Here is a 12,176-nt window from a genome sequence, read left to right on the forward strand (position 1 = left end):
GTGTATGTAAACTTCCGACTTCAACTGTATGTAAATAAGGTATTTCTGTTTAACATTTTTAACGCATTTACAAACATTTCTAAAAACCTGTTTTCACTTCATCATTATTCAGTATTTTGTGTAGATTGATGAGGAATTTAAAAATAATACATTTTAGAATAAGGCTGTAACGTATCAAAATGTAGAAAAAGTAAAAGGGTCTGAATACTTAATAATGCACTGTAATAAAATTTTACAAAAAATTCTTATAAAAAGCTTTCATTTGACACAAGATTTGACATGCTCCTATGAACTTCACGTTGGTGCTCATGGGTCCTTTTACATGGGAATTACCATGTCCGTATCAGACAGGCCATCTTCACCTGAATACAGACGAAAACTAAAAGATGAAAGGCTACATCTACTGAAAATTCTATTCTGTTTTAGAGCATAATATATTTACTGAAAGTGCTTTGTATTCAATCTGTGTAAAAACACTTCATTGTTTAATTTAGTGAGGAATACCTCTGTAACATTTAACAACTGCATTTTCAGCAATTGCCACAGTGAGTGGCAGTGAGTTTATGAGATTGTCATGTTGCTATCGTCAACATACATACCATTACTAATAGCCTACATTGAATGTTGAATTAGTTCTACATCAGATGAGGTCTTGGTATAACTAAGCATATAGAGACCCTTACAAAAAAACAACAACAACTCACGTGAAAAATGTAAAGTGAGAAAAATGTTTTGGTTGAACATGTGGTTTTCAGACACGTGTGAAGTTTCACATGTTCAGTTCTTTTTTTGTTGTTCCCCACACATACATTTTTACCACTTCCTGCTACATATGGTCTCCAATTCAGGGACCGACCCTCCTTAGCTTCAGAGGGAAACTAGCAGTGGGATGTTGTGTTGCTATGTTGTTGGAATGAATGTGCCAAAACTTTCAACTGGAAAAAAGGCAGTGACAGCAAAGGCCTGGGTAACAACCAAAATGGTGGATAATTGTAGGAAAGAGGGAGGTAAACAATTTCTTTGCATTTTATTTATTTTTTATTTCACCTTTATTTAACCAGGTAGGCAAGTTGAGAGCAAGTTCTCATTTACAACTGCAACCTGGCCAAGATAAAGCAAATCAGTTCGACACATTCAACAACACAGAGTTACACATGGAGTAAAACAAACACAGTCAATAATACAGTAGAAAAATAAGTCTATATACAATGTGAGCAAATGAGGTGAGATAAGGGAGGTAAAGGCAAAAAAAGGCTCTGGTGGCGAAGTAAATACAATATAGCAAGTAAAACACTGGAATGGTAGATTTGCAGTGGAAGAACGTGCAAAGTAGAAATAATGGGGTGCAAAGGAGCAAAATAAATAAATACAGTAGGGGAAGAGGTAGTTGTTTGGGCTAAATTATAGATGGGCTATGTACAGGTGCAGTAATCTGTGAGGTGCTCTGACAGCTGGTGCTTAAAGCTAGTGAGGGAGATAAGTGTTTCCAGTTTCAGAGATTTTTGTAGTTCATTCCAGTCATTGGCAGCATAGAACTGGAAGGAGAGGCGGCCGAAGGAGGAATTGGCTTTGGGGGTGACCAGAGAGATATACCTACTGGAGCGCGTGCTACAGGTGGGTGCTGTAATGGTGACCAGCGAGCTGAGATAAGGGTGGACTTTATCTAGCAGGGTCTTGTAGATGACCTGGAGCCAGTGGGTTTGGCGACGAGTATGAAGCGAGGGCCAGCCAACGAGAGCGTTCAGGTCGCAGTGGTGGGTAGTATATGGGGCTTTGGTGATAAAACGGATGGCACTGTGATAGACTGCATCAAATTTATTGAGTAGGGTATTGGAGGCTATTTTGTAAATGACATCGCCGAAGTCGAGGATCGGTAGGATGGTCAGTTTTACAAGGGTATGTTTGGCAGCATGAGTGAAGGATGCTTTGTTGCGAAATAGGAAGCCAATTCTAGATTTAACTTTGGATTGGAGATGCTTGATGTGAGTCTGGAAGGAGAGTTTACACTCTAACCAGACACCTAGGTATTTGTAGTTGTCCACATATTCTAAGTCAGAACCGTCCAGAGTAGTGATGCTGGACGGGCGGGCAGGTGCGGGCAGCGATCGGTTGAAGAGCATGCATTTAGTTTTACTTGTATTTAAGAGCAGTTGGAGGCCACGGAAGGAGAGTTGTATGGCATTGAAGCTCGTCTGGAGGGTTGTTAACACAGTGTCCAAAGAAGGGCCAGAAGTATACAAAATGGTGTCGTCTGCGTAGAGGTGGATCAGAGACTCACCAGCAGCAAGAGCGACATCATTGATGTATACAGAGAAGAGAGTCAGCCCAAGAATTGAACCCTGTGGCACCCCCATAGAGACTGCCAGAGGTCTGGACAACAGGCCCTCCGATTTGACACACTAATTAATTTACAATTCAGTTGCTCTCACATTTAAAAAATATTTTCTTGCAATATTTTGTTTTGCGATCAATACTTTTGGGTTTTGCTTTCAATATCATTATTTTTGTTTGCAATACTAAGTGTGTTGTTCTCGACTTCAGAAGTTTTGCTTGATATTAATGGCACAAAAGTAACTTACTCACTAGAGGATTGCAGTATATAATAACACTGTTACTCAGTTGTTGAAAGCGTGAACTCTTAATTGAAACTTTAACAAAATGTTTTCCCATAGTTTCGGTAAAACGCTAAGAGATGATGCTAGAGAAATGCAACCACTCTCAAATCTATAGACTATGCTATGGATCAAGGACTGACCATCCATGCACCAATTTGTAAGTCACTCTGGATAAGAGCGTCTGCTAAATGACGTAAATGTAAATGTAAATATCACCATTTTTTGTTTTCTTCGTTTTCTTACATGTGAAATTGCAAATTAGATTTTCACTTTCACATGTGGAAAAATAATCACATATGAAACTGCAAATTAGATTTTTACATGTTATTGTTTTTCACATGTGAATTTGCAACTTTACATGTGAAATTGAGATTGTAATGTGTGAAGTTTTCTTATATGTGAAACTGCAAAAACATTTTTTTCACGGGATTGATTTTCACATCTGAAACTTGCAATTCCACATTTGAAATTTTGATTTGTGCGTGGAGTTTTTCACATGTGAAACTGCATATCCAATTCTCACGTGCACATGTGGGGTGTGAGGTGAAAACATGTTATTCTCCTCACATGTGAAAAGGTGGTGTTAACATGTGAACTCAAAATGTAATACATGTGAAAATAAGGTATTACATGAAATTTAAGCTCAAATTTGACATATGTTTTTTTTCTTGTAAGGGGAGGCCTAGTACAGATACAACATTTCCCATAATGTATGATGATATATGCTAATGATGATGAATTATACTGCAGAGACTGCTCGCTTTTACAGATGCCTTAGGGGAGAAGGATACATGACCATTCCAGGCACCCTGTCAAATGCCTCCTTGGAAAATATTAACCCTCTCCCCTATTACTAAGGCCAGCTGAAAGTGTCTGGCTTCATTTGTTGCACTTTATGAAGTGCTTGCTTTCCCCAGTCTTCAACCAGGCTCCTCTCTCTCTGGTTATTAGCTCTGTGATGACACAGGCAGCGATAGTGTATCACTGTATTCCCAATGCTACTGTCCTCCCCACCCCATACATTCTTAGAAAATGATTTGCTATCTAGAACCTAAAAGGGTTCTTCAGCTGTCCTCATAGTCGGAACCTTTACACAGAGGGTCTAACATGGAACCCAAAATAGTTCTACCTGGAGCCAAAAAGGGTTCTCCTATGTGGACAGCTGAAGAACCCTTTTGGAATCCTTTTTTTCTAAGATTGTACACACAGACATATCTACAGATACAGAGCACGCAAACACACACCCACACAAAGATACCTCCTTCATCACCTTTGCAGTTCTGCTTGCCATTGCATTTCCCTAGAAACACCACAGCAGTTAAGTATTCATAGATTTCAGATGCACAAGAATCTTCTCATGTTATCACTGAAAACTAGCTGCAAAAACTTAAGTTGGATGGTTGTACCTCATTATGAATCCCTTAAAAACATTTTGTAGACAATCTGGTGTCTGATAGGATAAAATCCATTTCAATCTGTTGGTTATTAATTGATCACAAATTGATAATGAATTGGAAAAGATCTCTAGTGTAAGGCCCAGGTTAACGACTAAATTGTGCGGTAGCACTGTATATCTTAGAATGATTTGTCTTTTGTGTATTGGGACTTTAATTTGCAAGCAATGCAGGAACATAATAGCTGTGAAATAAGATCCACCACAGATTGCATCTAACATAATGCCCTGAAACATGTTATGTTTCAGAGACAGGATAAAGTGGTATGCAGCACTAACCATGTCCGGAGGAACCCAATTGATTCTTGGTGTAACAGTGTTTGTGATTGTCTGCTGACCTCTTTATCTTGCATTGTTAGCCAGGCTAAGAAAACAGCACACTATTGGTGACTGATCAAGCTTGAGAGATTCTTTTGTCTTCCTCCCACATTTTTGTTTTGTTTCTTTCCATACACACACACACACACACACACACACACACACACACACACACACACACACACACACACTGTTTCTCACTCCCTCTCACTAACCCCTATGCTTTTGTCTTTTTCATAATTTTGTGGTATTGTGTTTTTCCCTTTGAAATCATTGGATTGCTAAGGAGCTCATAGATTGTACAGTCATATTCATCCCATAAAGAGGTTCCTGACTGTGCTGCTAATTTTGAACAAGAGATACTGAGCAGGTCAATATTGTTGTTGCTGTTCATTAGGCTAATCATTAGGCTAATCTTCAGACAGTCCTTCAATTTACAGCTACATACAACATGCATACAAATACAATCAAAATGCAGTCAAAGCCATGGACAATAAGGTTAAACCAAACAAGCAATATCACATTGTAGGATTTGGGGTGGTGCTGCTGGCACTAAAGAGGGCAGTTTACATTTGGAATCTGTGATGATGTCAAGCATTTCACGTTCCTGCTGCTATAATTAGGGGCTGCTACAGAACTAGCACAGTCTGTGGAGCTGTCTTGGCTTTGCTGCAGATGGAGGGCTTGCAGTAGCCTGGATTCCTTGTGTGATTAATGAAAATAAAACCTGTTAAAGAGGCACTCTGTTATTGTTAGAGCCGAAATGCCTCCTCTACTACTTTGTTTAGAGCTGTGTTTTGGCCTGAGAGAGTCAGAGAGAGAGAGTCAAAGTGTTTTAGCTTGCATTCTTGGCATGTGTGAGATGTTTGTTAAGTGCTATTTCATTGCAAGTAATAGATTTCGTAGTCTGTTCTTTGATAGTCACAATGTCCTTTGGAGAGTCGTGCTTAATAGCCAAATTTATGTCACCCTACATGTCTGCTTCCAGTGCCAATTAAGGCATGTCCAAAAGTATATTACCTCGAGAGTACTTCCTTTTTAGCTACAGTCTGTCCAGCTTTGATGGTTTATAACAAATATCGTTTTTTATTAATTCAATCAATATTTGATCTTACAAGGTTCTTTTTTTATAAATTTTTTATTTAACTTTTTTTAACTAGGCAAGTCAGTTAAAAACAAATTCTTATTTACAATGACGGCCTACCAAAAGGCCTCCTGCGGGGACGGGGACCTGGGATAATTTTTATATATATATATATATATATATGTATGTATGTATGTATGTATGTATGTATGTATGTATGTATGTATGTATGTATGTATGTATGTATGTATGTATGTATGTATGTATGTGTATATATATATATATGTATGTATATATATATGTATATATATATATATATATATATATATATATATATATATATATATATATATATATATATATATGTGTGTATATATGTATATATATATGTATATGTATATATATGTATATATATATATATATGTGTGTATATATGTATATATATATGTATATGTATATATATGTATATATATATATGTATATGTATATGTATATATATATGTGTATATATGTATATGTATATATATGTATATATGTATATATATATATATGTGTATATTTATATATATGTATATATGTATATATATATGTATATATATGTATATATATATATATGTATATATGTATATGTATATATATATATATATATGTATATATGTATATATATATATATATATGTATGTATGTATATGTATATGTGACAAAGCACACATCACAACAAGAGAGACAACACAACACTACATAAAGAGAGACCTAAGACAACAACATAGCAAGGCAACAACACCGCATGGTAGCAACACAACATCACAACAACATGGTAGCAACACAACATGATTGCAGCATAGGACATGGTACAAACATTATTGGGCACAGTCAACAGCACAAAGTGCAAGAAGGTTGAGACCACAATACATCACACAAAGCAGCCACAACTGTCAGTAAGTGTCCATGATTGAGTCTTTGAATGAAGAGATTGAGATCAAATAAAAAGGTTAGGCAAATAGTACTAGAACATTTTAGATAGAACGTAAGAGAGAAGAACTAGCCCCATTCACATGAATGTGTTTGGGAGTCTTATTATGACATTGTTTTAGTACCCCAAAACAACAGTGATATTGTTTGTCTTTGTAAAGGGGACTGTGGACAACGAGCCAAATTGCCGCAACGGTGGAAGCAATCAAGATCATTTGATTGGCCTTAACGCTATTTGTTTGAAATGGAACACTGTACATGATTATGGTTTGCTTTTACAGTGGGCTATAGTGAGGCTGCTTAAGCTTCAATGCTTTTAAAACCCTCCGCATGCATCTGCCTTCAGGAGTGCTGACACTGCTCAAAGGTAAAAGCTGGCTTCAGTGGTGCATTCTGCAGAGATAGCTTGTTGTGATAGTCGATAGGTCGCTCTGAAATTCTGATGTCTGTTATGAGGACTCCCTGCTATGAGTGAAGCCGTGCGATTGTGCATGTTTATCCATATGCGGTTGTTTGTTTGCGAAGACAGGCGACGCTAATCTGTTGCGCAAGATGAGAATCTTGGAAGCAAAACCAGCAGAGGTAAATGCCTTCAAATCCTGCAAGCTACTTATTCATAAATAGTAAGCTTAGGCATACGTTTTCAAATTCCATTTCCTGTCTTCTGAGATGACACAATTAGTTGACTATCATTATTTTTGCCACCAAATATCCCCCATATCCAACAGTGTGCAGGGGAACACATGGCTGCAGACAGTGACACAGGAGTAGGGCTACAGATGAGACGACAGGCCAGTGTACATTTGGATAAATGACCTGTCAGCTCCACAGGTTCCGTTGGAGGTCATGGGTAGAGAGGTGGCCAGCTGCCCTGCAGCACTCCCCTATTGTGACTGGTAATAGGTTTCACTTGACTGCGGGCAAAGGCTTTCACTGGCAGTCCCGGTGTCATCACACTAAAGGTTTGTTCTGAGAGGATGGCTGTGTTTACAGAATGCCATGTTTTGGGATTGGCCAAGGCTGTTAGAGGAGAGGAAAGTTACGGCTTCTTCTCTTCACCCGTCTATTGTTTATCAGGGCTCGTAAATCCTCGGTGCTCTCGAGCTATCAGTGTCTGCTGCTGGTGGCTCGTCCTGTCAGAAAGACAGTTCTGCCTGCCTGCCTGCCTCCTGCCTGTCTACTTGCCCGTCCATCTGTCTATCTCTAACCAGACAGTTAATGTGTATGTCTTTGTCTGCTGAGCCTTTAGTCCAGACTGTGAACCCCAGCATACAAGCAGAGAGGAGGATCAGTCTTTAATAGAAGAAGAGCAATTTTTATTGATCGTCACTGTTCTGTTGAGTCATTTGGTACACATTAGAGATTGTCACACCAAATGACAGACTTTCCATCCTGAGTGAAGTGAATATGCGTTTTCACACAGGATGGAAATGCACAGAAAAAGATAGGTTTGCTCTTTTATTTAAAGCTACCAGCGATGCTCTTTAATATTTCAAAAGACTGAAAGTGTGCTATACTTTCTTCCTTTGCTGATCTGAGCGTCTGAGAATGCTTTTAGACTTCACAGCTAGATCTCGCAACTGTGACTCCTGATGCAACACGATATGACTGCATAGTTCTGTATCTCAAACCCTTTGAGATACTTTTGGTCATGTAGTGTATGTGAAAACCCCTTCAAATTAGTGGATTCGGCTATTTCAGCACAACCATTTGCTGACAGGTGTATAACATCGAGCACACGGCCAACTATAAAGTTTGGTGGAGGAGGAATAAAGGTCTGGGGCTGTTTTTCATGGTTTGGGCTAGACCCCTTACTTCCAGTGAATGGAACTCTTCACACTACACCATAAAATGACATTCTAGATGATTCTGTGCTTCCAACTTTGTGGCAACAGTTTGGGGAAGGCCCTTTCCTGTTTCATCATGACAATGCCCCCGTGCACAAAGCAAGGTCCATACAGAAATTTGTCCAGATCGGTGTGAAAGAACATGACTGGCCTCCACAGAGCCCTGACCTCAATCCCATCAAACACCTTTGGGATGAATTGGAACGCCGACTGTGAGCCAGGCCTAACCGCTCAACATCAGTGCCCGACTTCACTAATGCTCTTGTGGCTGAATGGAAGAAAGTCCCCGCAGCAATGTTCCAACATCTAGTAGAAAGCCTTCCCAGAAGAGTGGAGGCTGTTACAGCAGCAAAGGGGGGACCAACTCCATATTAATGCCCATGATTTTGGAATGAGATATTCAACAAGCAGGTGTCTACATACTTTTGGTCATGTAGTGTATCTCTCTCAATATCACCATTATAGGGATTATATCAGTTTCGATGGAACTGATAAGAGCTTGGGGCAAGGCTTAACGTGGCTGAACGACGATATGGACAATATAGAGCTAGCGGGATTTTCCATGCACCGGCAGAAGAGAGACGCTACCTCTGGTAAGACGAGGGGTGGGGGTGTGTGTCTATTTGTCAATAATAGCTGGTGCGCGATGTATAATGTTAGTACCTTATGATAAGCTGTAGACCACACTCTGTACCAAGAGAGTTCTCATGTATATTATTCGTAGCCATCTATTTACCACCACATAACGCAGCTGGCACCAAGAGCGCTCTCAACCAACTCTATAAGGCCATAAGCAAAGAAGAAAATGCTCACCCAGAAGCGGCACTCCTAGTGGCCAGGGACTTCGATGCAGGCAAACTTAAATCAGTTTTACCACATTTTTACCAGCATGTCACATGTGCAACCAGAAAAAAAAAATCCTAGACCACCTTTACTCCACACACAGAGATGCATACAAAGCTCTCCCCTGCCCTCCATTTGGCAAATCTAACCATAATTCTATCTTCCTGATTTTTGCTTACAAGCAAAAACTAAAGCACCAGTGACTCGCTCAATACGGAAGTAGTCAGATGACGCGGATGCTACACTACACTGTTTTGCTAGCACAGACTGGAATATGTTCCGGGATTCATCTAATGGTATTGAGGAGTACACCACCTCAGTCATCGGCTTCATCAATAAGTGCATCGACGACATCGTCCCCACAGTGACTGTACGTACATATCCCAACCAGAAGCCATGGATTACAGGCAACATCTGCATCGAGCTAAAGGCTATAGCTGCCGCTTTCAAGGAGTGGGAGACTAATCCGGACTAATCCGCTTTCAAGGAGTGGGAGAAATCCCGCTATGCCCTCAGACGAACCATCAAACAAGCAAAGCGTCAATACAGTATTAAGATTGAATTGTACTACACTGGCTCTGATGCTCAGATGTGGCAGGGCTTGAAAACTATTACGCACTACAAAGGGAAACCCAGACACAAGCTGCCCAGTGACGTGAGCCTACCAGACGAGCTAAATGCCTTTTATGCTCGCTTCGAGGCAAGCAACACGGAAACATGCACGAGAGCACCAGCTGTTCTGGATGACTGTGTGATAACGCTCTCGGAGGCCGATGTAAACAAAACCTTTAAACAGGTCAACATTCACAAAGCCGCTGGCCCAGACGGATTACCTGGACGTGTACTCAAAGCATGCTCGGACCAACTGTCAAGTGTCTTCACTGACATTTTCAACCTCTCCCTGACCGAGTCTGTAATACCTACATGTTTCAAGCAGGCCACCATTGTCCCTGTGCCCAAGGAAACGAAGGTAACCTGCCTAAATGATTACCGCACCGTGTCTCTCACGTCGGTAGCCATGAAGTGCTTTGAAAGGCTGGTCATGGCTCACATCAACAGCATCCTCCCAGACACCCTAGACCCACTCCAATTTGCACACCACCCAAACAGATCCACAGATGATGCACTCTGTCGCATTCCACACTGCCCGTTCAACACCATATTGCCCACGAAGCTCATCACTAAGCTAAAGACTCTGGGACTAGACACCTCCCTCTGCAACTGGATCCTGGACTTCCTGACGTGCCACCCCCAGGTGGTAAGAGTATGCAACAACACGTCTGCCACGCTGATCCTTAACACTGGGGCCCCTCAGGGGTGTGTACTTAGCCCCTCCTGTATTCCCCGTTCACCCACGACTGCGTGGCCAAAGACGACTCCAACACCATCATTAAGTTTGCTGATGACACAACAGTGGTAGGCCTGATCACCGACAATGATGAGACAGCCTATAGGGAGGAGGTCAGAAAACTGGCAGTGTGGTGCCAGGACAACAACCTCTCCCTCAATGTGAGCAAGACAAAGGAGCTGATCATGGACTACAGGAAAATGGGGGCCAGGTATTGCAACTGCTTGGCATCTGACCATAAGGCGCTACAGAGGGTAGTGCAAACGGCCCAGTACATCACTGGAGCCAAGCTTCCTGCCATCCAGGACCTATATAATAGGCGGTCTCAAAGGAAAGCCCATAAAATTTCATAACACATTTTACTTCTGGTTAGAGGAACAAGTTGTTATATTTTCTTGAATTATTAAAGCCACCCATGTTCATTGCACAATATGTTTACATTATTTATGGTGCCTATGAATTGTAAATATGGCTAAATTAACCCTAAACCTACAGCTCATGCTGAAGGTTTGTTATCATTTATTTATTCAGGTATATTAGGTACATGTTTGGACGTGTGTGTGTTGAAAACTATCACTTTCCCATAGTGAGAACCCTACACAGGGTTGGTCAGGGTCTATCTGGCTATTGTTGTTCAAATCAAGTCACATTTTATTTGTCACATGCTTCATAGACAACAGGTGTAGACTTACAGTGAAATGCTTACTTACGGGTCATTTTCCACCAATGCAGATTTAAACAAAGATTTAAATAATAATAATAATAATGACACGAGGAATAAATACACAGTGAATAACAATAGCGTGTAAAAAATAACATGGCTATATTCAGGGAGTACCAGTACCGAGTCAATGTGCAGGGGTATGAGGTAATTGAAGTAGCTATTTACAGTACATATAGGTAGGGGTAAAGTGACTAGGCAACAGGATAGATAATAGACAGTAGCATTAGCGTATGTGGTGAGTGTGTGTGTGGCGTCAGTATGCATGCGTGCGCGTGTTATGTGTGTGTGGGTGTATGTAGGGTGTGTGTATGTGTGTGTTGGGGTGTAAGTACAGTATGTATGAGTGTGTGGGTAGAATCCAGTGTGTGTGCATAGAGTCAGTGCAAGAGAGTTAGTGCAAAAAAGGTAAATGCAGGGAGTCCGGGTAGCCATTTGATTAGCTATTTAGCAGTCTTGTTTAGCCGTCTTATGGCTTTTTGAGGATCTGAGGGCCCATGCCAAATCTTTTTAGCCTCCTGAGGGGGAAGACGGCACGACAGTGTGTGGACTAGGGTTGCAAAATAAATGATCTGGTTTTCCAAAAATCCTGGTTGTAGGAATCTGGATTGCCTGCTTTTAATATTTTTTTACCTATATTTAACTAGGCAAGTCAGTTAACCTTGTCAGCTCAGGGATTCGATCTAGCAACCTTTCGGTTACTAGTCCAACGCACTAACCACTAGCCTACCTGCCGCCCCACTTATTTCCTCCTGATTCTGGGAACCTCCAACTGGGATTTCAGGAAAACCAGAGAACTTATTGAAAGTTCCAGGAATTGTGCAACCCTAGTGTGGACCATGTTAATTTCTTAGTGATGTGGACACCAAGGATCTTGAAGCTCTCAACCCGCGCCACAACAGCGCCCTCAATGTGGATGGGGGCGTGCTCGCCCCTCTGTTTCCGGTAGTCCACGATCAGCTCCTTTGTCTTGCT

General features: G+C 40.8%; 1 protein-coding gene across 2 annotated transcripts in view; it reads left to right on the top strand.

The window, feature by feature from the left end:
• The window catches only part of LOC115201014 (PH and SEC7 domain-containing protein 1), a 112,867-nt gene that overhangs the window by 3,281 nt on the left and 97,410 nt on the right, over positions 1-12,176 (top strand). The gene's annotated exons all lie outside the window — the stretch shown is intronic.

This window comes from Salmo trutta, chromosome 10, assembly GCF_901001165.1.
Source record: "Salmo trutta chromosome 10, fSalTru1.1, whole genome shotgun sequence".
In the NCBI taxonomy this organism is placed as follows: Eukaryota; Metazoa; Chordata; class Actinopteri; order Salmoniformes; family Salmonidae; genus Salmo; species Salmo trutta.